The sequence below is a fragment of the Microtus ochrogaster genome, chromosome 22 (genome assembly GCF_000317375.1).
Source record: "Microtus ochrogaster isolate Prairie Vole_2 chromosome 22, MicOch1.0, whole genome shotgun sequence".
NCBI classification, from domain to species: Eukaryota; Metazoa; Chordata; class Mammalia; order Rodentia; family Cricetidae; genus Microtus; species Microtus ochrogaster.
In genome coordinates this window covers 1,034,550-1,060,930 of record NC_022023.1, presented here as the reverse complement: position 1 = coordinate 1,060,930, position 26,381 = coordinate 1,034,550, and the positions used below count along the sequence as shown (strand labels likewise).

General features: G+C 54.0%; 1 protein-coding gene across 4 annotated transcripts in view; it reads left to right on the top strand.

The window, feature by feature from the left end:
- The first annotated feature begins 3,492 nt into the window (after window positions 1–3,492).
- Gdpd5 (glycerophosphodiester phosphodiesterase domain containing 5) overlaps window positions 3,493–26,381 on the top strand; it is a 78,380-nt gene continuing 55,491 nt past the window's right edge. For all 4 annotated transcript variants that reach the window (XM_013350177.2, XM_026784384.1, XM_026784383.1 and 1 more), the window contains exon 1: window positions 3,493–4,171. The gene's annotated coding sequence lies outside the window, so the exon portion shown is untranslated. The remainder of the gene's footprint in view (window positions 4,172–26,381) is intronic.

The window sequence follows — 26,381 nt, the reverse complement described above, 5'->3', positions numbered from 1 at the left end:
CATGCCCCAGAGGCTTGTGTCCCAGGTTGACAATATTAACCATTACTGGGACCCAGCTCTCATGATCTCCCTGTAGTGATGCTGTTGCCCCAGTCAGCTAAGTGGGCAATCGTGTTCACAGAGAACTCAACACACAGATCCGTGTAGATAGCCCTGGACCAAGAGGGTGTCCCTGTCCCAGCCTGTGTGTCCAATATGAGGCATAGGATTTGGTCTAGTTTAGGAAACACTGGGAAGTAGAGTGAGAAAATAAAACACACTATCTCAGGGCAGGGGGGAAATCAGGTCCCATCTCTTGTCCTTAGAAGCTCAGAATCGGGTAGAGAAACTGACTTACCACCAACTCTGATCCATGGGCATGCATTTCAAGAGAGGGGCAAGAGCCTTCACAGAGACAGAGCCCAGAGTAAGACAGTGCTGTCCACTGGAAGAACTGGGGAGGCTTCTTAGAGAAACCAGCCTGTATGCTGTTTTAAGCAATGGGACATTCATTCCCCTTGTGGAAAGGGAAACACACAGGGTCTATGGGCTGGTGGAACCGGAGACCAAGGAGGGAACTCTCAAGAACCTGCATGTGCAGTGTGCTCGGTTGAGACCACTGACCCCTCTGAACAGAGAGCTGCATGAAGGTAAGGTCACCACTGCCTGCTGAGCCTCGGCCCTCCCACTGCCACCGAGCACTGTGCCCCGCTCATCACACACAGAGGTTATGTAGCGGAGAAGCATTATACAACAAGGTGGCCTATTTAGAAAAGAATGCAAAGTGAATGATAACTGTCAGCCTGCGAGCAGAGTGTCCATCTGGGATGAGAACACAGAGTGCCCGAAACACGTACCCTGCAGAGCTCCTGCGAGTCTCTCCGGCTAGAGGCACAAGGTCCTCAGGAGCAGCAGGGCTCACAGAAAGGCTACTGTTTCCTGTCAGTCTCCAGGCGTGGGTTCCAAGCCGGTCCACGCACTGACATCCTCCCAGACAAGTCATTACCAATCATACCACTGTCAAACTGTGGCTTCCCTAGCCACAAAAGGCCAGAGTGCCCCAGAGCAGAAGAATCTGTCTCCTTCAGAGGGGCAGCCAGGGGGCAGATGTGGGTGTTTGAGACTTCAGTGCTAGTTACCGCTTGGTGACCTTGAGAGGACCTCTGGAGTCACCCAGGGAGGCTGTGTTCTGAAAGGCTTTTTTCTTTTTGACATTCTGTTCATCTGACCCCGCCCCCCAGGCTGCTCCAACAGGGGCAGCCAGACACCTCTACTCTGAGACCCTCATTCATTCATTTCTTTATGTGGAGGTCTCTCAAGGGCCACCAGACATCAGAGGGGCCATGTGGGCGGGGCCGTATATCCACAGAGTAGCTCCCAGCTATGAGGGGTGGGGGGGACCGAGGGGGTGACCGAGGCACGGACGTGCCTAAAGAATCTTCCGGGCAAGTGAACCAGACCAAAGGCTGCCTCAGAGTTCAGGAAGGCATCTCAGAGAGGGTGACATTTGTTACTCAATTATTGTGTGACAGGCTAGAATCTGAGACACAGTAGCAAAGAAAACGAGTGAGCACTGGGCCTTGAACTCTCCCCTTCATCCTACAGGGAAGCCAGAATAAACCCAAGGTAGGGTGCATGACAGCCCAGGAGGACCTTAAGAGCAGCCGCTTGGAGGAACTGTGTTGTTCAGTCTGAGAGAGGTGTGATATAGAGGCAGAGAAGAGAGGAGGAAAGACGGGGCAGTTGTTATAGTTGGAAACAGAAGGGCTACAATAGCAGGCTAGGAGCGCAGGGCTTGATGGTGCTGCCAGTTCAAACCCGAAGAAGGTTCCTGGCACAACGGGAAGGTATAAGGCATCGTAGCACCGATATCACCAAGTTCGACACAGGCATCTTTAGTCTTCAGGCAGGCCCCGTGACACTCATCTCTCGGGCTGTGTGTTCTAAGGACACTTGTTTTCCTACAGAAAATCCTACAATCCATCGTGATCATGTCAAAACTTCTCGTGGCTCTCCTTACACAAAGCCCATTCCAGGCTCCCCTGGCTTAACCTTCAGCATCATCTGGCTGACTCAGGAGGAGCCAAAGAAATATTTGGTTCTTTGGCTAAATCTGAATTCCCCATTACCCGCCTCTCTAGAGTCCCCAACACTGACTCTTCCTCCTGCCACCAGGATTCCCCCAGGAGCACTATTAACCTTGCTAACTCTTTTTGACTTCAGCATGCCTGTCACCTGCTGGGGGAAGCAGTAACTAATACAAGGCAGAGATCCCCAAAGGTGATCTCTGTCAGGAATGCCATCCCCCCCCCCCCATCTTCTAAGCCCACTGCCCTTCTGGTTCCTTGCTCACTTCCCTGTCAAGCTGCAGCATCTTCGGCTTATTTATCAGTTATTATTATGATTTGTGAGACAGAGTCTCATTCAGCCCACACTGGTTTTGAATTCCCTAAGTAGTAGAGGACGACCTTGAACTGAATGAGCATCACCACTGGAGGCTAAAGCCGCCTTTCAAAGCAGGTCTAGCCCAGGAATGTCACACAGAGACAGCTGACGGGTAGACTCCTAGACCAGCAACGGGAATCTGGGGAACATCACGTGGTCTCTTCAATCTTGGTTCGCAGCAGTGACTTGGGACTCCATGCATAAGATTGGTGTCAGGCTTACAGACGAAGCTGTGATGTGCTGCCTCATGCTACGGCTCCCCAGGCCAATTAGTGGCATAGGCCCCGCCCGCGCCCACTCGTAACATTCATTCATATATCAAACCCTTCCCGCCTGCTCAGTGCCCAGCACAGGACACTGAAGCCTCAAAGACAGGGGCAGGGCGGGGAAGCCGGTGCACAGGCGACAGACGTCACGATTCGAGGTGAATTGTCCTCACACACCTACGCTTTTATTTTTGAAACTAATAACGACGCTCCTCCCTGAGTCGCCGGACGATGAGAAAGGGGAAGTGTGGGAAACGGATCTGTTCTTTATTTTTAAAAACTTCTTTTGCACCGCTTCCTAAAATCTGAACCTTTCACTGCTTTCAAATGCAGCTCCGTGCAAGGAGCCCTAGCGGCTAGGGGGAGCCAGAGACCAGCAGCATCACGCCACTCCCCGGGCTCTACCACCCAGGGACATCCCAGCTCCAACCTCGCCTCCTCCGTGCCTTGCTTTCCCGGGTCGCCGTCAACCCAGGCCCCTGCGCTTCTCCCTCCATCCTGGTCCCCCAATGCGGCCCGCTCTCAAGCTGCCCACTGTATTCATTGTCCTCCTCCAGCTGCACCAGTCTACGCTCAGCAGAGTTCCGCCCTCTTTCCACGCTTCCATTGGCTCGCGCTGCCCAACCGCTCGGGGACCCGCCTAGTAGAGTCCCATTTGTCCCGCCTTTGCCCGCGGCCCGGCTAGGGGCGGGGGCTCTTCTGGCCCCAGCCTCTGAGGGCGGAGCCAGGCTCGCGGGCGCTCGGGCGCTGTCTCGGCGGAGCTCGGCTCGGCTCGGCTCGGCTCGGTCTGCAGCTCGGGTGGGGGTGGGCGGCTAGTGTGACAGCGGCGGTGGCAGAGGCTGCGGCGCCGGGCTGAGCAAGCGGCGAGCGCTAAGCGGGTAAGAGGAGGAAGTGGAGCAGCGGCACGGAGATCCAGAGTCCGCTGCCGGGCTAGGTCCGCCCAGATTTGCAGAGCGAGCCGTGTTGGGACCTGGGCAGACTTTGCGGTGCTCCGGCCGCTGGCGCCCCGCCTGCCTTGCCCTGCCCTGCCGGTCCGAGCTCGGCGTTCCGCGCCTGGACTTTGCCAGCTCGGTGGTCTGCAGCTGCTTGATCCAGAGCTCCGAGGCGGGAAGCGCCCGGCCCCATCATATCGATCCTTCTCCACCCGTGTTCCCTCCGCCCCCGGTCGGCGCAGGGTGGCCCCGCTCCCGGACCTGAGTATAGAGGAGCTGGGACGCCCACCGGTCTCTGGCTCCGCGAGAACACAGACCTTCAGCTGCCTTGGACCGGACTGCTGGACTTAAAACTATACTGGCGCCGCCCGGGTCCAACGCACCGTGAGGGGTCCCAAGCAGGCAGGACAGCAGACTGAATCCCTGGTCTAGTGCTGCGAGCCGAAGCTGCCACCTTCCTCCGCCCTGGGCTAAGGACTTGGGGGTGCCTGCACCAAAGAGAACACAGGGGCTTCTTCTGCCCTACTCTCCAGCAAGCTGAGGTTGCAGGTGAGAGCCCCGGATGCGCGGCGGGAGCGGTCCCGGGAGACTAGAGGCAGGGCCCGGGTCAGTGGAGGGCGTGGACGGGACACCCGCAGAGAGTCAACTATTTAGGAGAGGGCGCGCAAAAGATAGTAGAGTGAAACCTGCACTTATTGAGTGCCCATTGTGTGCAGGTCCGAGCCCCGCCCTTGCACAAATCGTTCCTTAGCCAAAGCTCCGTGCGACCCCTCCCTGAGATAAAAGCTATTGTGATCGCTAGGGGCGCGGACCTAGGGGGAAACTGAGGCGTGACTGGGTTGAGAACCTCTGCTTTCCGTGCGGAGGATTAGGCTGGGGAGAAGATAAAGAGAGCTAGCTTAAAGAGCTAAGAGGGAGGAGAGAAGAAAGGAAATAGGTAAGCTTGCAAGCCAGAGATTGTTAAGGTGGGGGCCACAGGGACATCTAAAATCCTAGCACTGATCTTGAAACTGAAGAGGTACTTCTCCTTACCAGCGACTCTTGGATTATAGACATGCCACCTCCCGGGGAAAGTGACCCAGCATCGAGGTGGGAAGCTTCCCAGTTCTGAAAGGTCTCTTCCTGGGGTGCAGGTTGGAGTAACAACCGGCCTCCCAGAGCCAGGGTCTCCAAGTTGCTGATCTTTTAGGGACTCACCACGTTGGTTCCCAAGCCACAGCCATGTGGAAGTTGGAGTTGTAGGTCCCTCAGAACTCACCCGCCTTCCCTTCTTGACATTATTAATGGGGACACTGAAGACTTAGGGAGGGGGGAGTAGGGTTGCCCCAGTCCCTGAAGCCAGTGAGTGGTTGAACCAGAAGATGACCTGGAAAAAAAAATTTCAAACATCCATCAAGGGTCCTCTCTTCTTCCCAGCTCAGACCTTTGGGGTTTGTGGCTGGGTTTCCTCACCCCTGTTATGAGGTTGGGGTGACCATGTATGAGGCTGCAGTGAGCAGGTGTGATTGGACTGAGGCTCAGATCAAGGCTTGGCCTCGGGTCTCTGTTGCTGCAGATGAACCTGCAATGCCTTTCCGGCCCAGGAAAAAACTTCTCCAGGTCTTATGGTTAGGACTGCCAGGTCTGGGGCCACAGTCCAGGTGTCTCGATTCCCAGGCAGAAGTTCCTCTCACTGCCTCTGGATCTGTGGAGGAAAGGGTTGTTGTGATAGAATATTTGGTACAGACTCTGTGGGCCCTGTTCTGGGTGGGGAGGGGGGAGGCATTTGGCCTTGGTCTGGGCACTGTGGCCTTGGCTGGGACTGCTTAACCTTTGTTGCGTTGGGCTCCCTGGAGTCTGGGGAAATTACTTTGGAAAGCCCCTGGGAGATGGAGCAGGGTCTTAAAGCCTGTTCCTGGGATTGGAGAGGTTCGGGGAGCCTAAAAGGAAAAGAAGGGGTTTGGGATTCCCCCTCCCCTGCCTCTGCCTGAGGACCCAAATCCTCAGAATAATCCTTGCATCTAAACTCCTTTGATGAACTAATTTCACACCTGTGATCTCATCTCACCATGTGCTGGAAGGAACATGAGGGAAACGGGCTCGGGCTCGCGGGTGAGGCAGAGCAGGGGGCTGCGGGGAGCCTCCTTCTGATGTGGCACCTGTGAAGTGGGGTCTAAACACTGTTACCTGCTCGGATAAGGGGAGGATCCTGCGGACAACTGGTGAGTGCTAAGGCGTTTGTGGAACGTGCCCAGTATGGGCTTGTCATTTGGGGCTACCCTGTGGGGGGAAACTGAGGCCCAGAGAGGTGAAATCTTTGGCCGAGGCCTGGTGAGTTTGCTGCAGGAACTATGTGAGCATCACTTGTCTGCCAAGCCGGTGTAGAAATTATTTAGACTAAGTGGCAGACTGGAGGCTAAGTGACTGGTGGCCAGTCCTGACCATGGGGCGGGCAGTCTTGTCTCTCTCTGAGCCCTCTGTTTTTCTGTGAGAGTGGAGTGGCTCTTCCCCCAAGGTTAACTGAGCAACTGAGCTAGAGATACACGCAGCGCAACCATCCATTTCCTTCCCTGTGGAGAAAGGAAACTGGAGTTTTGACCAGGAAGTCTGGAAAATCCTCTCACTTGCTTGAGGTTAGAACACAGGTGGCTGCTGCAGGCCAGGAGACTTTGATTGGCTTTACCGGGCCCTGGGCAAGGCCAGACTCCCTGTGCTACCTTTCCTGAGTTACAAGACCTCCTAGAATCTGTTTGGGGAGACTGGTTAGGGGCTCTGGAGTCTAACAGTCCTCACACCCACTTCCTGTGGCTTCCTGTGGGGCAGGAGCTGGTGTCCATTCCCTTTGGCCCATTGTCTGGCCTCCCTCAGCGCAGGGCGCAGTGAATAATTTATCACTCCCCTCGCTGGGAGGCAGGCTAGGGAAATAGCTTTGCCGGGCTTCCGCCCCACCAGAGGCCAGAGGCTCCTGATTGCCTCAGCCTGGGTTATGCTGAGCATGCACGTGTGTGTGTGTGTGTGTGTGTGTGTGTGTGTGTGTGTATGCACGCACACACACATGTGCAAGAGAAAGTATGAGCAGGACAAAGCGAGAAGGACCTATTTATTACTCTCCCAGCGCTCTACTGTTGGGAGGGGGACAGGTACCTATAGGTAACAGTCAGGATTAAGGTCGCTGAGCTAGGATCAAGCTGTAGGGCTAAGATTCCAGAGATGGGGGGGAAGGATAGGAGAGACTGGCCAGGGAGGTTCTCAGGGCACCCTGCTCCAGCCACCTGTTCAAGGTGAGAGTGGAGGCCAAGGCATCTGACCACACATGACCACTCTTTCTCCCCTCTGCAAAAGTATCATAGTGAAACTCGCTTCTCAAGTTCATTATGGCCAACTGTAGGGTCACATAAGTAAAACAGGGGGCAGCAATGGTAGCCAGTAAAGCAGTGCTTCACTGTGAACACGCAGGGTAGCCCCTGTGTGTCAGGGAATGCAATGGCATGGCAGGTGGAGGGGGGAGGAGAATTCTGGAGCGGTAATAATGGGTTAGTGATTCAGAACCAGCGCTGAGCAATCTGGTGGGAGAGGAGTAGAGGCCCTGCTTAGAGCCCCTCTGTGAAGTGGGGAACCAGGCCTTGGGTGTGGCTTTGCCAGCCATAGCGGCTAATGGGGCCTCAGGTTCCTTGCTCACCACATGTGAGCACCAAGCTACCCTTTTTCTTGTGGGATCGTCTGGGCCACATGCCTGCCCCTCCTCTGCTCACTTCTATCTGCTTCAACACAATTTGGGTCACAAATTCCACCCCCAGATGTTCCTGCGTCATCCAACTCTCTGGGGTGCTGCCTGTAAGTGTTTAACATGTCATAGCATACTGATAAAAGTAATAGTATTCTATAGTTTAAGAAACACATGCACATATAATTCTACCATGGTGATGTTAGTAATAGTAATACCCTTCACTACTTAGGATGGGCTGCACACTCTAGACACACGCTTTATACAATATCCATCATGATCATCCTGCAGAATGTCGGTTTTTACCCAGAGACTGGTGCTCAGAGAGGTGCTCTGTCTTGTCCAAATTCTCTCAGCGAAACATCAGGGAACAGGGAGTCAGGCCTGCATCTATTTTAGTGGGGAATCTTTGATCCTCTCTGTCACTGCATGGAGACTTAGCCAACTTTTAGGAGCCGTTCTATGCCCTCAGCTCCACCCAGTACCTTGAAAGCATTCGTTTTATGCGATGAGCTTACACTTAAGCCTTCTTTCCTAGGCCAGTGTCTGGCCATGCTGGACTGAACCCTGGTCCTGGGCTCTGTCCTGTCTCGTAGGGTATATTGCTGGCAGCGAGTCAGCCCCTCTGTGTCTTGCTTGGTGTCCCAGTACCCGTGGTCTCCAGTCCTCTGCAGTGTCCTTTGTGACCCTGGCAGAAGGAAGAGGTCATAGTACAGTACAGGGCTCAAGGATGTGGGAGGACAGGCAGCTGTGATTTTAGCCTAGCTGATCTCTGGGCCAGGAGCACTGTGGTCACTTGAAGGAGGGTGGTGGCCTGGGCTGCAGGCAGCATGGTCATTAGCCATGATTGAGAGCTGGCGGGGTTAGGCCAGGTTGGCAGGACTAGAAGCCAGCTGGCCCGGCCACTGTGGGGTCATTGGCAGGGCAGCCGGCTTCTCCTTGCTTTGCTGCCTGTAGGGTGCCAGAGTTTTGTGGGCCATGGTTTGCCTACTGTTCTGCTGTGGTTAGGGGAGGATTGGTAGAGTCCTTCCAGGCCTGGAGATGCCTCTACCCAGAAGTCCTTGAGACTCCTTTCAAGCAGATAGAGCCCAGCCTTCCCATGGCCCCCATTCACCTGACAAGCCTGGGGACGGGATCTGTTTGCTGGCCAGCCTGCAGAACCCTCCCCTGAGTGTCCTGCGGGGTGTCTGTCACATGGTAGCTCTCCTAGGATAGGGGAGGCAAGTGGCCCCTGACACAAATCTTTCAATTCTGGCATCTGTTTACCTACCTATGAGCTGTTAGTGGTATGTGTGGGGCCTAGTGAGATGCAGACAGAGTACCTGGTGAGGTCTAGCACACAGACAGATCCTCCCGTGAATCCCCTTGCCTTGCTCTCTTTGCCCTCATGAACGAATGACACCTTAAGAAGCTAACTAAGAGCCCAGGAACTGAATCCAGGGCACGGCAGGGAGGCCTTCCTGGAGGAGGCTTTTGGGTGAGTTTGGATGGGAAATGCTGCTTCACGTGTGAGCATGAGCAGACAGTTGTTGGCCTGGGGGGACCTTGGGCTGGGGTTGGGGCACACAGACAGGTCCTGTCTGTGTGGAGAGAGCTGAGATCTCTGGAGACCTGGCATCTTCTCAAACCCTGTGCAGCAGCAGTGGTTCAGCTGAGACAAGCCTTTTGGGATCCCGCCAACAGATACAGAACAAGTATGAATTTTTTTTTAAAACAGGATATAGCATTACCCCACCCTTCATCCACAGACAGGTGACACCACTGGAGACTGTGGGCTGTGGGGGAAACACACTGACCACAGGTAAACACATGGGTGCCAGAAGTCCAAGCTGAGAAGTGATTTCTTGAGGCTGGGCCGGTCCCACTCACATGGCTGAGGCAGGTCACCTCATCTGTAAAATGGGGCCCATTACATCACCTCCTTCCCAGGGCTGTTGTGAGGATGACATAGACCCTACACATAAATTGTTCAAAAGGCCCCGCACAGCCTGGGGTTTGGCTGAGAAGTGGAGTACTTTCTCAATATGCTCAAGGCCCTGGGTTCAATCCCTAGCACCCTGAAAACACACACACACATACACACACACGTGCACACACACGTGCTCACACACACACACAAAGCCCCAGCCCATAGCAAGGACTCGGTGAATGGTAAACTGTTGTTATTCATGTCACCAGTGCCAAGCAGGTTGCCGAGAGGGAACAGGTGCTCAGGAAGAGTGTTGGAATGGATCCCAGGCAAAGGGCAGTTGCTCCGCGGTGTGAATGAACAGGCTGGTGAGGAGAGGAAGACACAGGAGCAAGGACAGTGCAGAATGACTAGGGAGATCAGGATGCCTAGCGGAGCATCAGGGAAGGCTTCCTGGAAGCAGTGCTTCTGAGCTAAGGGTGGCCAGGACCTCTAGCCTCTGCAGACTGGCCTCCTTTCCCCTTGCCACCTCTCCATCCACAGTAGGGAGGCCAGAAGGCAGGTGGGGAAGAAGTGTAGGCAGCTCGCCCACCCGCGGCCCGCCCAAAAGGTCTGACTTTTCCCAGGCTGGGGGCCAAATGCAAAGACCTGCTCGGAGCTCTTTTATCTTCTGGCTCACAAAGTTGCCAGTCACAGTGGGGTCCCTGGCTTTCCCCCTGTAGCTGTCCAGCTGGTGAAGGAGTGGACTCTGCGGAAAGTGCTCTAGCCAGGCATGGTGGCCCACATCTCTAATCCCAGCATGCTCGTGGAAGACAAAGGCAGGCAGGCCAATCTGGTCTACACAGTGAGTTCCAGCACATCCGGGGCTCTGGAAAGAGACCCTGTCTCAAGAAAGAAAAAAAACTGCCCCTCCTAACCATTTCACCGTCCCAGTCAAGAGACTCAAAGAGAAAGTTCTTTTCTACATAAAGGGAGTCAGGACCCCTTCACTCCAAGAATCCTAAAAAATTTCACCCATAGGAACCCTGAGGTCAGGGTGGGCACCCTTGGGCTTGTCTTCGCTAGGGTTGGCTGTGAAGGCTGAAGACACTCTGCTCTCTGGAACATGGGATTCTAGTATTAACATCCCTTTGTTCCCTAAAGAGGTTCCTGGGGTAGCTGTGGCTGCAGTAGCTCCTGGCCTTCTGCAACTCTGGGAAAGCCTGGGCTACTCCCGAGGCAAGGGCTGGGCTGAGTTATCAGAGTTTCAGGGCATTTCAGTACGGGGCATCTGAGACCTGCCTGTGTCTTCCAAGTGTGGCCCGAAGCATCCCGCAGCCCTGCCCGTTGGAGGAGCAGCTCCTGGCCACACTGCTGACCGGGGGCTTCTCTGAGCAGAGACATGACAGGCGGGAAGAGCCTCGGTCTGACCGGCTTCACTCCTCCGGTGTCTGTTTCGAGCCTTGCTTTCCTCATCTGGAGAATGGGGGTAGCAATAATCTCTGTCTAAGATGAGACCATGCATGGAATGTGCGTGCCTGACATGTCATGTGACCAGTGCACTGGTGAAAGGTCGCAGGGAGAGCAACAGAGGCCTCACTGAACTCAGTCGCTGGATCCACTGTCCCAGCCACCTGCTTGTACCAGGTTTCTGGGGTCGGGCTGGGTGGGGAAGGGCAAGTCCTTAGACTTGGGGTTCCTCCCATTGTCTTGTATTTATTTATCTCATTTGTACGGGTGCTTTGTCTGCTTGTCTGTCTGTGCATCAGAGGCCAAAGAGGGTGTCAGGTCCCCCTGGAACCGGAGTTACAGACCGTTGTGAGCTGCCACGTGGTTGCTGGGAATTGAACCCAGGTCCTCTAGAAGAGCAGTCAGTGCTCTTAACCACCGAGCCATCTCTTCAGCCCTCTTTTTGTCCCTCTTTCCCGTAAGTGATCGTCAGCACTCCATTTGCTTGGTTTTGTTTTAATGGTCAAAGCGTCAGGCTCCCTGTAACAATGGAGCCTTGTGTGAATCTGCTTGTTTTCCCAACCCGGATACCCGGCGGCCCCGCCCACGAGGCCCTGGTCCCACCTGGGAGAACTGGAGAATGTCAGAGGGGTGTTTTGTTTTCCAGGGAGGGGAGGGTGCCGGGGGGGGGGCGTCGGAGGCCTCTGTGCAAGCCCCTCACCAGCAGTTGGCCCCGCTGAAGTCAACCCCTGTATCTCCAGCCAGTTCGGACCGATGACTGTCGTATATAGTGGAGGGTGAAGCCGGTGGGGTTAGAGACACAGAAACTTGCACTTTGATTGTCAGCTTTGTCACTTACTGCAAGGTGACAACCGACAAGTCATTTCATCTTTGAGCACAGTTTTCCTGTGTGGATGAGCCTGTTGGGGAGTCACGCTCAGTCTGCTAGTGTAGCAAGCTGGGGGCCCCATGCCAAAACACATGGGCTATCTCCTCTCCATCTCCGCCTCCCCCAGCAAGTCAGGATGAATGTAGCCTCCGATGAGGCCTTACCTTATCTCCCAGTGGGCAAAGTCCATGAAGACACTAGTGGTAGGTGCATAGGGCCTGCTGCAAGCCAGCTCAAAGCCAGCCCTGTGGTGGCTGTGTTCAATGTTTCCTAGAGATGGCAGCTGCCACCACTAGTCTTTGATGCTTTTTCAGGCCTTGCCACCCTGAGCTCAGGAGCCCCCGGTCTCCTGAAGGCCAGTAAGGGAATACGGAACCCACAAGCTATGGTAGAAAGTCGTCGTTGGTAACGGGGGATGTGGGGAGCACGTGAGACTATGTCTAAGCAGGGAACAGGAGGCATGGTGTGAAGGACGGATTCTGAACTTGGGAGGAAGCCTGGCAAAGGGACAGTGCAGGAGGCGGGACTGAGCACTTGGCATGGAGATGCTAGGAGGTCCCACAAGATGCTGACGGTGTCTGCAGAGCGTAACTGCACAGGCCTAGGACACAGAACCCTTGCAGTTAGCCCCTACGGAGCACATGCCCCTGCTTCCCTCACGGCTCACACCTGGGCATCAGTGCCAGGGGCGGTGTCTCAATGCTCAGAGAAGAGTCCTGTGAAGAGAGAACCTCCGCATGCCACCTGTAACATCCCACAGTCTGTCCTCATTTCAGTCGCTAAGCTTGTCTGAGCCTTAGCTGCACACCCGTGAGCCTGGCGACACTTACTGTCCACGCTGTTCAAAGATACAGTGACGTAATGGGTAAGACAGCATCTCACGTTTCACAGGAAGTTCTATAGCCACCCTCACCCTGCTCTCCTCTGTACCATCCTTACTGCCTCTCCAGGAAGTTCTTTCTGGCATCTCACTGAAGTCCATTGTTCCGTAGCTGGAATCCCTTTCATCTTCTCTGGGGACTGTGCAGAGGCGGACTGAGCCCCTCCTCCACCCTAGTGTTCCCAACAGAGAGGCAGGGAACAGAGCAAAGGGACAGCCAGTTTCCATCCTAGAGTGCAGGGTCCCAGCCCTCGCTAGCAAAGCCTTCTGCCCAGGATGGAGGGTAGGTAGGTATGTAAATTGTCCTAAATACTCACACCCCAAACTGTGTGGTTCTAGGGCAGAGGAGAGAGCCCTGGCCTGAGCCAGAAGCCTGTACGCTGGTGGCCTGCTGTCCTGCCGTGGGGCTTAAGGCTATTAAACCTCTTTCACCCACAGGGTCCTAGAGGATTTCTGCATTCGGGGGAGAAGATGTGCAATTAGCTTCATGGTCTTTTTTTTATTGTTGGGCCCCAGACAACCCGAGAGTGGAGTAGACAAGGGCTCTACTGGTGGCTGGTGATGGAGGAGCTGAATAATTCATCATTCAGGCTGAGGCTCCCAGAGGTGGTGAGCTTACGGTCAGTTGGCGATTCCTGATGGGTGGAGTGATGTCTCCCTCCTCGGACCAGACAATGGTCTCTTGGTGCTCTTGGACCTACCTACCCAGCTAACTGCACAGCAGCTCTGGCTTGAACCAACCACCCTACCATCTCTTCCATCGCTGCAAGTGGGAAACCAGAGAGAGGTTCAACGAGGCTGGTGCAAGGACTGGTTAGAGATTCCACAACCTGTTAGGGGGCTGGGTAGGGACCGTGGAGACTCCCCTCTGACACCCAGACCAAACAGGACCCTCCAGATGATGGACAGGGGCGGAACACAGGATAGGCAGGGCCAAGCTGGCCCCATCGGGGAGAGCTGGCATCAGGCAGAACTCTGCTCTGTGGGCAATGGGCAAGGAGAGTAAGCCTTGGGAGTATGGATCACTCCCCCTGGGCATTCTGGACCCCGCCAGTTCTACAAGCCTTAGGAACTTATGCATTTTGGTATCACGGGGTACTCAAGATTCCTTCCTGTTGCCTTGGACACACACCAGTGTACCCTTGCAAAGCATTGCTATTGCAGTGTCTCTGAGTTCCCCACAGTCTGCGAGGAACGTTTGTTAGGAAGGCAATGAGGGTAGGTTCTGGAAGCGGGCCTACCCGGGACTCCCACCTTCTGGTGGATCTCAGGTCCCTCATCTTCCCACACACAGCTAGAGACCCCGTGCCGGCTCTACGAGTTGAGTGTACCATCAGCCTCACTTTACAGATGAGAGGAGAGTTGAAGCAAGGTGACCGTCTGAGGTCACTCCGTGATGTGGTTTGTTTATCCAGGCTTCCAGTCTGTGTGTGTGGTGAGTGAGTGTGTGTGTGTGTGTGGGGGGGTATTTGTTTTTCCCAACGAAACCTTGCTTTTACCCTCAAGTAAACTGCTGCATCATTTACTCAGACTCTTCCGTGTGTAGCGCTGGTGCCTGCTGCGGCCTGTTGTCCACAGTGCCAAGCAGCACTTGCCTGGAACGTAGTAGATATTTTTTAAATGCCTCGTGGATTGAGTATGCCAAATGGTGTAGGTGCAGGAAGCTGTCTTCCAGGCAGTGGAGGCACGTGTCATGCCCAAAGGCTTCCTTTTTCTCCTCATCATACCTGAAAAACCATTTGCATTGTTTGGGGCAGAGGCCTGGAGTGGGGAGATGGTTCTTTTCCTGCATGGATAGGCCTTGAAGAACTTGCCTGCTTTGCTGAGTGCCTGCTCTAGCTACGCCTGCAGCCCTATGTTCTGGCCCCAGTCTCCCCATCCCTCCATCCTGATGTCCACAAACATCTTCCTTCCTGCATCCCAGCCCTCCTTCCTTCTCCTCTCGTGCTTGTCTGAGTGTCTTTTCTAATTGGCTGGTCTTATTTGCCTGCCTGCCTTCTTTCTTTCTTTCCTTCCTTCCCTCCCTCCCTCCCTCCCTCCCTCCCTCCCTCCCTTCCTTCCTTCCTTCCTTCCTACCCAGCGAGCTGCTGGTGCCCTGGTCCTGGCTGAGAACTCCATCCATCCTGGTGAAGGATTTCTGCAGTGGCTGTACTTGGCTAGCATGGCCACACCCTTCTGGCAGAAGACAGGGAAGTCATGGTGCACAGAGTGAATGCTGGCACCGGATTTCTGCCTGCCTCACCACCCTGAATCTCCACGATAGTCTAGGAGGAATCTGAACACCTCCTCTGCGGACAATGCATGCCTGGTCCAGCAGGCGAAGTCCCAGCTCTGCAGCTTAGCTCACATCTCCCGGCCGCCCTTGACTGTCCCCTTCCTCTGTACTCTCTTTGCAGGTTCTGTGGTCTCGCCTTCTTTTCTGTCTGTCACCAAGAATTGGTGGTAGGGGCAGAGGTTGGACTATCTGCCTCTATTAAATGGTGAATCCAGTGTGGCCTTTCCTATAGACCAGCCTCAGAGCATACACACACACACACACACACACACACATACACACACACACACTTGCTCACTTTGTCCTGCAAGGGACTTGAATTAATCCCCAACTGTGCTCTGGAGAGCCATAGCACCTCATATATCATATAACTTAGAACCTTCTAAGGGTTTTTCTGTGTTACAAGCAGGTAGGGGTGTACAGTTAGCTTTTCTCAAACTTGTGACATTCTGTGTTGTGCTTTGTTTTTGAGACAGGGTCTCATTTAATCAGGGCAGCTTTGAACTTCAGGCTGCCTGTCCGTCCATCCATCCTGTGTGCCCCTTCTAAGTGTGGTTTTAGATGCGCTTTATCATGCCAGGCTCCCAAGTTTGTCTGGAGACCTGGAACCTGGGACAAGCTGCTAGGTGAGTTGTCACCTGGCTGCCTTGCCCAGGAAGAAGTCTGTTTCTCGGCTTAGAACTGTTTATATTCCAGAGATATCTTGAGGACACCGGTGCAAGACAGGCTTGGCTGTAATAGCAGAGCTTCAGGCTGTAGGGCATGTGGAAGGTAGAGATGTTTTGATTCTTCGTACACCAATCGGACCTGTCTCAGGCACCGACTGCGGGCCAGGCACACAGCCAGCCCTAGGAAATGCCAAGACACGTCTGACTAAGAATCTTCCATTTCATTTCCCAGCCCACTAGGGGTTTTTAAAGAAAGACACATACAAGCCTTAAAAGGAAGAAGCAAGTTTTTAATTGTTCCAGGTCGTGGTGGCGGGTGGGCGGGTGACACATTTATTCTGTGCGGCGGAGCTGCACCTAGACCCTGCTTGGCATCAGTTATGAGCTCCTGAGGACCAGTTACCCTAGGTGGAGATTCTCAGCTGCTGTAGGAAGTCTGAGGAGTGTGTGAGGCCTAGAAGAGGAGGGAGGGCCGAAAGCACAGGACGCTGCCTCCTGACCTGTTGGCCTGGACTTGGCCTTGTAGTGAGATGCCATAAGGGAGGTGGGGTGGGGCGGGGGTGGGGTTCAGCAGTCTCAGCGGAGAAAGAACTGGATCAGAGGTCTACGTAGAGGTAGCAGTGTATGGGGATGCTTGCTCCTTGGACAATGGGAGCAGAGGAAACCACTGGAGAGGTTGCTGGGTAGATAAGGAATGTCAAAATACCAGCTGAGCGGACGCTTAGCTGACCAGGAGTGGCCCGGGGGCCGGGGCCAAGTCACAGTCATCCAGTGTCCCCAGCGCTTGGCTAGTGCCCAGTTGGCATGGGTGGACTGGCTGGATTTTTAAGCAGGTTCTTCTCTGCGAGCCTTGGGTCCTCTTAGTGCAGTTAGGCAAGGCTAAGAGGAGTTCTGGGCATGCCTGCTTTTCCTCTGGTCTTGAGGGCCTTCTGGTTACCCCAGCTGGGAGGAATCAGAGGCCTCTGGGTTAGGTTGGCGACCCTTTGCCAGTGAACTGCTCTTCTCTTTTTACCTTGCCTCAGCGGTCGGGGTAGCCCTGGTCACCTCACTGATCGCTCTGCTGTGACCCCGGATCTCACAGCGGAGCAGGGTGGAGCTGGAGAGGTGAGTTGAGCCAGGCTGAAATAAGGGTTAGTGCCTGCAGCTGACAGTGTAGGAACTCTGGAAGACTCCACAGTCTGCCATGTTTAGCTTCGTCCTCTGCTGGATGAGACTAATAATAACTCCCATACAAGGCATTTGTGCTGATCTAGGGAGACAGCATGGATACATATTATAAACCGAATTAGGGGCTGGGGGCGTGGCTCAGTGGGTGGAGTGCTTGCTGAGAAATCCCTGGGCTCCAATCCCCAACAATGTATATAACCAGGTATACTGGCACATGCCACTCTAACACCCACCTCCCTTTCCCTACTGGTTTTAAGGAGGTATCAGTAGGGCAACGGATATCATTTCATCAGAGCCCAGGGCATCCACTCCAGGCACTAGCAGCCTGGCACCGTAGGGTGCTTGGTCAGAGCGACTCTGGCCAGGATGGGGTCTCAAGGGCTGGCTCTAGAAAGCATCCCGTCCTCCTCAATCCTGAGGGTCCCTCCTCTTGCCTCTATGCCTACAGCTCCCAGATGGTGTCCTGGCCCCATCAGAGCAGACTGGAGAACAGACAGCTGGCAAGGCTGCCCCAGAGATAGTCCAGATGTTTTCTACCCTTGGGTTGGTGGGTGGGAGAGGCCTAGGGGTGGCAGCATCTGAAAGGATATAATAGCGTACAATGTAACTTAAGCTGGTTACAGAGGAAAGACGGTCCTCAGTGAGCGCTCTCTCTCTCTCTCTCTCTCTCTCTCTCTCTCTCTCTCTCTCTCTCTCTCCTGTGTCTAGGATAGCACGCTAGCACTGAGTCACCGCCCCCCCCCCAACCCACCTCCTGTCTTTCTGACTTAGAACAGGTGAGTAGCGGACTCGGTCCGGGGTTCCACACTCACGCCTGTGCACCCTTGGATTCACAGCTGACCTTCCTGACCTTGACTGAAAAGGGTTGCTGAAGCGGCTTGATCTCATAGGCCAGGCTGAGGTCAAAGCAAGCAGGGTGCATTGGGAAGGAAGAGCCAATTCCAGGCCTCAGCAAAGAAAGAGAGAACTTTAGATACTTGATCCGTGGTCTCCCTCAGCGAAAAAAGAGACCATTTCCACAGGGCCCAGGAAGGAGCTGCAGCGGAAGTGTGCTAGCACCTGTCACTCCAAATCACCCAGCGCCTGGCACTTTCAGGGGAGTCAGGCAACCCTTCGGGCTCAGGTGATCTAAGGAGTGCATGGTGCATTGAAGGAAAAAGCAGAAGCTACTTCTGAATTGTGAGGCCCTGGGGACACAGCCCCAAGTACAGCCCAGGGGCTCCAGCAGCTCAGACTTGCTTCCTGCCTCTGGTGATAGCCAGACCGTGAAAGATGGGTGGTGTGAGCCTCATTTGCTTTCTTTGATGGAGCAGCTGGCTAAGTAGCTGTTGCGTGTGCCTGACAAGTGTCCCCTACATGTTTCAGGGTCAGTCCTCAACAAACCATATGTGTGTTCGGCAGCCAGCCTTGGGCATGAGGCTGTGGTCCGACTCACTGTCCTACCCCCTGCTTCTCAGCTTGTCCCTCAGATGACCTTAAAGTGTTGGGGACCCAGGGAACAGAAGACAGCCGTATTCCGGGAGCCCCAGTTTGGGGTAGATGGAAAGGAAGGGCTCAGAGAAGGGTCAGTGGTGGGCAACAGCCCGAAAGTGTATCCATTGGTGACCCCTAACCCAGGGAGGATTCTGCTGGTCCTACGTGACCTTAGGCAGCCGATCTTCCTCTTTCTGCCCCCGTTTTAACATCCAAAACAGGGTGTTTGAAGAGATGGTACCAGAAGTTGTCAGCAAAAGCGAAGCAATGTGGAGAAACTATGATCCCTAAAGGCAGAGGATCCCTAAAAGCTCTCACCCCGTTTCTCCACTTTGCGGCTACGACAGGTCACTGCTGCTGGGGATTGGGCTGTACCAGCTTTACAGGAACAGGACGGACATGGTGACCCTGTCCAGCAGTGTCTAGTGCTGGAGGGTGAAGGGACATCTAGGGCTCATGGACAGGTTGTGTGACTGGAGGGAGTGGCGTCTACCAGCTATGGCTGTGGTGCTCTGGGACTCAGGATCAGGGAGGCACCGACAGTCTCTGCCTTCGTGGCTGGCTGGGGAAAGGGCAGGTACGGCAAAAGGTTCTGTCTTTATAGCCCTCTGAGACCCTTGTTCTACAACCATAGATTTCTCTATCCCCGGATCTTGAAAATACTGACTTGACTCACGGGACCTTAGAGCCTTGGTTCTACGAAATCATTACGTGGAACTGACCTTAGCGGGTCATAGAATCCAAACCTGCAACCAGCCAAGGTAGTCCGTTCCACCATGAGGTCCTGGGCCACCTTGAGGCCCTCCAGTGGCCTGGCTCAATTCAGGGCTGCTGTGAGTGGCCACGTGGGCTTGCCAGGTTCTTCTGGGCAGTGCGGGCCAGGCACTGACCGGGTTCTGTTTGGCTAATAGAAGGCTGGATGTGCTCTAAGCATCAGCCTCCCGCCAGGCTCCAGGGACCTTATTAAGTAGCATCTGGGCCCCCCTGGGCTCTCCAGGGTGGAGGGGCAGCTGACAAGAGTTTCCCAGCCTAGTCCCAGAGGTTGACATTTTTTCCCTTTTTCTGTGGAGTATGGCTTCTCCCAACCCCTCTCCCCTGGGCTTCCAGTCTCCCAGTGTCCCGAGGGGAGGGGGGGGAATGTCTTCTGGGACCATTCAAATACACAAACAAACCAGCCTTTGGGTGGAACAAACCGATCAATAAGATGGCTTTTTGTCTGAAAACGGAGAGCTGAGGGTAGTGGCCGTTACTGAGTGCCTACTGTGTGCCAGTCCTGGCCTCGGCATTGGGTGCCTGGCTCCATCTAACCCACCCAGTGGCCATAGCGAGGGTCCTTGGTGTGGGTCCTGATGTGGCCTCGCAGAGTCATGGCTGGGAACCAGTGTCTTACCCACCCTGTGCTGCTGGAGGAGGATGGGGTTGCTGAGAGTCAGGGAAGGGGCCGGAGGCAGTGTCTTCTAGACAGCTCCAGGGAGGGAAGAGCTTATCCTTATGATTATAGGAAATCACGCTTTGCTATATGTTTGAGTCTTTCCTACTTTTGGCATCCTGTGTGGAACTGGAGAAACGGCTGGGCTGGAGTTGGGGATTGTGGCCCTGGCATGCACATAGCAAGCAGGTCCACGCACGCAGGCCAGCTGAGTCTGAATTAAGGGAAACCCTTTTGGTTCTTGGAGTCTCTTCCACAAACCAGGCAGAGGCTGCTTGGGGCAGGGCCAGGAGACCAAAGCACCAGCTCCTTGCTCTCCCCTCCAGCCTGGTCTACTACCTAAAGAGTTCGGGACTAGCCAGGGCTATTACCATTAGACCCTGTCTACAAACAAACAGACTTAATGCCGGGTTGAGCCCTCCCAGAGCATGATGGTTCATACGCAGCCTAAGCACCTACAGAGTGATTCAGAGTTCCTGCAGGAGCACGCTCACATGAGAGGCAACAGCCGTGTTCCCTTAGAAGACATGGCCTCGGGGAGTCCCGAGTGTCCCCTCAGCCAACTTCCAGGCTCTCCCACCCTTGAACATGGATACACGGAATCTCAGTTCTGCATGGGAAGACCAGAGTGACACCAAAGGGGATCGATGGGGGATGGGCAGTGCTGCTGCAGATGTCTCTGGTAATCCAATCTGCCCCTGTCTGTGAGGGCTACATGAGTCAAAACAGGAAATGCTTAGAACAATGCCTAGGCATCACGTATAAGCTGGAGGAGCTATATATAGCCGAGTGTGATTGTGACCATATGCAATTTACTCATGATGCGCTGGCTGTAGGACCTGGCTGCCACTACTGAAGCCAGCCCTCGGGACAAAGGCGCTGCCTGTGTGGCTGCTGAGGGACCTATAGGAGTTTGTCAAGTAGAGACTGTAGACACGGGTTCTGCCCAAGGGGAATCCAGAGCTAAGGGGTGTCCCTGGAGAAGGACACAGCTCCAGGGGGCGGGGCTCCCTGCGGAGCAGAGGGCGGAACTAGAAAGGTGAATTGAGGCCTGGCTGAGAAAAGCTTTGCACACGACATTTATCCTTGATCTGTAGGTGCAGAGTAAGGTGTGAGGACCTGCACTGTCACGGTGGGGAGGCTACTTGTGTACTCAGGGGGATTTGGGAGGTGCTGGGGTTGCAGGGTGCAGGCAGATGGTATTTGTTCCTGTCATCTACATCAGCTTTGAGTGTGACTTGTGTCCTGGGTTCTCTCCTCCTTCCAATAGACCAGACCCTGTGGCTTACTCTGTTCAGTTTGGCTCCACGGTAGGGGATGAGTCCTGCTTTGGCAGAAGGCCTGGTGGGGCCAAAGTCACCTGGTAGCCTGCTCTGTCCCCTGCATCCCCTGCCTTCTTCTCTTTGCCTGCCCTTCTTCACCTTTGGGGTTCAGGCAGATCAGGTGGTCCACCAGGACTGGCCGGATCCACTGCTCCCCTGAACTGGTGGCTTCAGGGCAACCATGATCCAGGTTCCTTTCTGACCCCAGGATGTTCATGTCCCATAGGCTTGTCTCTCTGCTCCAGAAGCCTATGTGCTGGTGCCAGTGTGTCTCCTGGGTGTGTGCATTCACATGCATGCATGCCTTGTGCATTTTTCCCTGTATGTGTATATGTTTGTGTGTGGCGGTGCATGCGTATTAAGGGGCACACTCCGTGTTCTCTGAGCACTTGCGAAAGCTCTAGAAAGCAGCAATAAAGTGAGGTGACTCAGAAAGAGCTCCTGGAGGAGCAGAGGGCGTCTTACGCCCTTGCCCAGGGGACTGTGGGTCAGCGCAGACACAGCTGACTGCCTGCAGAACCAGCCTGAGTCTTTGACATGGTGCTTCATTTGAGTGATGCTGCAAACAGCTGAGGGCATTCTGAAGCCTGTGGGGCAACCCGAGCTTCCTGCAGGAGGAACTGAGCCATGACTCTAAAGAACACAGCTGGGAAGGGGTGGGAACAGAGGTGCAGGGCCTCCTGCGTTACAGGTTAAAGGATCCAAGGCAGAGGGAGTGGGAGGATGATTCTCATCTCACTGGGAGTCAGGAGATGGAGGCCCTTGAAATGAGGGATGAGGGGGACAGGCCTAAGGGAGAATAATGAGTTCCTACTTGGCCACTGTGGTGCACAGTCAGGGAGGGGGTGGATGTGCAAGACACTCAGATCCTAAGATAAGTCCTGGTATGTCAAGGTCCTGGTGGCTGAGCTCAAGATCTAGGAGCAGAGACAATGAGAGGCTGCACAGGGGGAGAGAAGTAAGGGCTGGGAGCTGGGAGCAAACTGTTTGAAGCCTTTCCAGGAGGGTCAGGCCAGTGTTAGCCAAGGACGAAGAGGTGTCCTGCCAGGAAGCTGCTGGTGAACTCGATGGGACAGAGGGAGGAAGTGGTAACAGGAGTGTGGACGACTCTTCCAGAAGTTTCTGGAAGGAGAAAGACGAGCAGGCTGGGTTTGGATGTGATTGCCTGGGACATTCAGGCCTGTGTATTCCCAGATAGAAGGAGCCTGTCTGCAGGGGGTCCAGGCATCCTAAGGACTTGTTGTATCTTCAGGAACAGGTTTGGGGGGTGCCTGAGGAGGCGCTCTTTCCATACGGGTAACTGTGGGATATAGAAGCCTAGGAGGGATTGTAGGGATAGCCTGTCCAAAGTGCTGCCCACCTCCTGGCCCCCATCTGCCTTCGGGTCTGTAGAGCAGCACCCAGCAGGCTGGGAGAGGATCAGGAGTCTCCTGGAGCAGGCACAGGTCAGCAGTGGAGCCTGGGATTGTGTGAGGCTGGCCTGCTCAGTGCTTGAGGGATTGCCTCATGGATGTTTCAAACAACAAGGTCCTGGAGGGTCAGAATGCTGATTTGCCTGTTTGCAAAGAAAGCACGCCCAAACCCAGCCCTGATCCCAGGTCTCAATTACTGGGAAGTTCTTCCTTTGAGTCTAGCCTGTGTCTTTCCTGCTGTGGGTTCCCTCCTGGTGAACTTGTTCAACCCTGACCAAGCCTATCATCCGACCAAGCGAGCGAGCACTTTGAGTGGTGGCCAGTGTTTTTACAACTTGTTTTCATGGAGTTGGTTTGAAGTCTCCCTGCATTCCCAGAATGTCAGACCCGCCCTGGTTCACAAGGATTGACCAAAAAAACAGGGTCAGAGCCAGCTAGGAGTCTGAGGACTGAGTCATTTTCCCGGGACTGTCCACAGAGCCTTCCCTTTTCCTTCTAGTGATGAGAGGAAGGAAAGTGAGCATGTGGGGACATCCAGATGATGGAAGCAGTGGGCAGAAAGGAGCAGAGGGGACAAGGCCAGGGCTTTCATTTGGGAAGACCTCAGATCGAGTTTGTGTTTTATTGCCTGGTTGATGGGGGTCTCTGTGAGTTCAGTTCCCCCATACCGGCAATGGCACGGACCCCTGGGTGTCTGAGGTCACACGGCCCAGTTGCAGGAGCCGTGTGAGAATGGTTTTCAGGAATTAAACTACTAAGGAAGAGAGGTGAGAGGTGACCTCAGCCAACCCCGTGCAGGGGCTCTGGCTCAGTCCAGCAGGCGATTGGGAGACAGTGACAGCTGTGCCCCAGTGGTCACACCCCAGGAGCAAAGAATATTGTTGGTAGAGGGCTGTCTGTCTTGGAGGATGATGGTGCCCAGGGGTCTAGGAATTCTAGCAGTCCCAGGGAATTTGGGACCCCAAAGTCAGGTGCTTGCCATTTGGAGGATGATATGGTCCAGTGTGTCCTCCAAAAGTAAAGGGTTCCTGGAAGGTGGTGGAGCCTGGCAGTGGCTTTAGATTTGACAGGATTAGGAGATAAGGCCTCAGGAGTGCTGACTGCCCAGAACCCAGTCCCCCACCCCCACCTCGCTCCGTGAGTGACGGGTAGTAGGCAGGGTGCAGGAAGAGATCCCAGGGATCATACCGTCAGCAGAGACATCGCCACTCCCAGTGCTCTCCAGCCCGAGTCTCCTTGAACTCAGCTTCTAGGTGCCCCTGTGCCCCCAGAGGACTGGCAACAGCAAGTCTGCCGCTGGCCAGGCTGTGGCACTTCCTTCCGGCCCAGAGGGCATCAGTGAACAGAAGGACACTGTCCTAGGTCAGGGCCATGGAGGGAGGACCTTGGCTGGTCCATGTTCCATTGCACTTGGCTTTTCCTCCCTGGGGAATTCACTGCTCGGTCCTTCCATGCTGTTCTGCCCGAGCTGAGTCTGCCTAGCTCTGCTTGGTCTCAACAGTGTCCACCCTGACTCTCCCATCCTCTGACTTCATAGGTGATTTCACCACAGTTTTGTCTCCTGACTCAGGCCACTGGGAGTCTAGTCCTGAAGACTTTGGGCTTGGGTTCTGGTCCAGCCAGATTCTATCACCTGCTGTGTGACCTTGGCCAAGTTCTCCTCCTTCTCTGAACTTCAGTGCCTCAGGTTCCTAACCAGAATTGGTTGTATGTTCCTCTAAAGTCTGCTGATTTTAGTATGGTACCCAGTAAATCACTGTTGGTCACGGTGATGCCCAGAGACATGAGATGACTGGCCTGTGATCACACAGCAGAAGGGTAGAGGTGGGAGGGCTAAGGCCTTCTTCTAACTCTATGGCCAGTTCACTGCGTTTCCTTAGCTCTGCTCTGGCCCAGTCTGGGAAGTAAGGACAGATGGAACCATGTGCACCGTCACTCTCACCCTCCCAACACACACGCACACACTCTGTCCTTGTCAGCTTGTCTCACAGGTATTGCAAAGGACCTGTAGGAGACTTTATGATCATCTGGGTCTGGTCCTGCTGTCTGTCACCCTACCACTGAACTTCACGTTCATTTTGAGGCAAAGCTGAGACCTGCCCTGAATCTGGGGAAACCCTCAGGCCCCAAGAGAATCAAGGTTAGACTTAGGGTGGTGGTCTAGACTCCTAGAAACAGCGCGAGGAGCTGAACTGGGGCAGTGTGGTGCGGCCAGAACAAGTCTACTGATTCCCACAGGGACTCCGCCCTGTGCTAGGGACTGGGGGAAAGCTTTGACACACACACACACACACACACACCCACAAGAAAACGTCTCCCTCCCTGCCCTCAGCCCACCACCTTCACACAAAATCCATCTCCATTATAATCACAGCTCCTCCAGGCTGTGCTCTCGGTCCACGGGGCACCCAGGAAAGCTCTGGAAATGGGTGGTGGGCCTCTCAGGCGTGGGAGTCAGAGCACAAACCCAAGTGACCTCGCCTGTTCCAGGATCTCCTGCTGCCAGTAGGATTCCTTTTGCGGCAGAGCGAAAACGGTGTGTGCAGGCGTCTCGGCCTATCTCTGGGGTATTAAACAGTCAGCGTGGCCTTTCCACCATGGCAAGCCTGTCTTCCTTGTAGGAACGGAACTATGTACACATGTAAAGAGGCAGTTTCATGACTTAAAATATTGAGTGTCTGTATTCCTTTATTTTTCGTGTGTGTGTGTGTGTGTGTGTGTGTGTGTGTGTGTGTGCACGCGCGTGTGTAGGTTGGGGGACAACCTTGGGGCTCACCCCTCACCATCCCATCTTGCTTGAGACACAGTCTCTTTGTTGTTGGCTGTTGTATACACTAGCTTCGGCCTGTGAGCTTCGGGGATTCTCGTCTCCACCCCCTACCTCACCGCAGGAGTCTTGTGATTACATGTAAAGCTGTGCCTGGCTTTATGCAGGTTCTGAGGATTCGAACTTAGGTCCTCACGCTTGCCCAGCAAGCGCTTTACCCCCGCCCCGAGCCATCTCTCCTCCAGTGAGAGTGTTTACACTTCGCTAACACCTCTGTGTGTTGGGTGTTTTGTTGAGGGCCTAGTGAGAATTACATTTCATTTTCATTTGTTTCATAAAACATATTAGTCTTCACTTCAGCAAGATCTTCATAATATTTGTGTTCTGTTGGCAGCAGTGATCTAAAGGATTAAAAACAAGATGCAATTATCTCGCAAAGGGCACGGGGTTTGAGCCCTGGGGGTGTGGCTCAGTGGCCCAGCGGACTGGCCCAGCGTGGGTGCGAAGGCTTTGTCTCTGCCCCTAGGGCCACATTCCCGTGCACACTGTGTAAAGTTTGAATTTATTTCTGTCATAAACGTAAACTAGAGTAAATGCAAATACAAGAAAATTTATTCTATCCTTGCAGACGTTATCTTTATAAATTTATTCAAATTAAACAATATATATCCTAATTATTATTAGCTTTTAAATTAAGATACTTAATCTGGCCAGGTCATGCAGGCTCAACGCCATAAGAGACTGAAGCACCAAGATCACATGATCGATGAATGCCTGAGAGATCTAGCAAGCCCCTGCCTCAAAATATAAAGAAACAAATGATAAGGGACGGGGTATGTCTCAGTGGGAGATTGCTTGCCTAGCAAGCACAAGACTCTAGGTTTAATGTCTAGCATCCCAGAAACTAATAAATAGACCAAGCATGGTGGTGCATATGTGTCACCCCTGGGACCCACATGTGGGAGACAGGAATTGACGCCCACAAGTGGTCCTCTGAGTCTTGCATTTACACTGTCACATGCACAAAAGAAAATAAATACGCAAAATAAATAAATATAGTTTTTAAAAGAGCAAGGATCTCATTTCCTGATGCATGAGCACAACAGGAATTGTTAACTATTGTAAGGGGTTCCTTGGGTACCATTTGCTTTTCCTGTGAACCCCACTAATAAAATGCAAAAGGAAGAACACACACACACAAACACCCCAGCACCACGTATTCCTCTCAGCAGATGTCGGGCAGGCATCTGGACAGGCACACCTTTTGTTCTTCAAGAACAGGAGACAGGCCGGGTGGTGGTGGCGCACGCCTTTAATCCCAGCACTGGGGAGGCAGAGGCAAGCGGATCTCTGTGAGTTTGAGACCAGCCTGGTCTACAAGAGCTAGTCCAGGACAGGCTCCAAAACCACAGAGAAACCCTGTCTCGAAAAACCAAA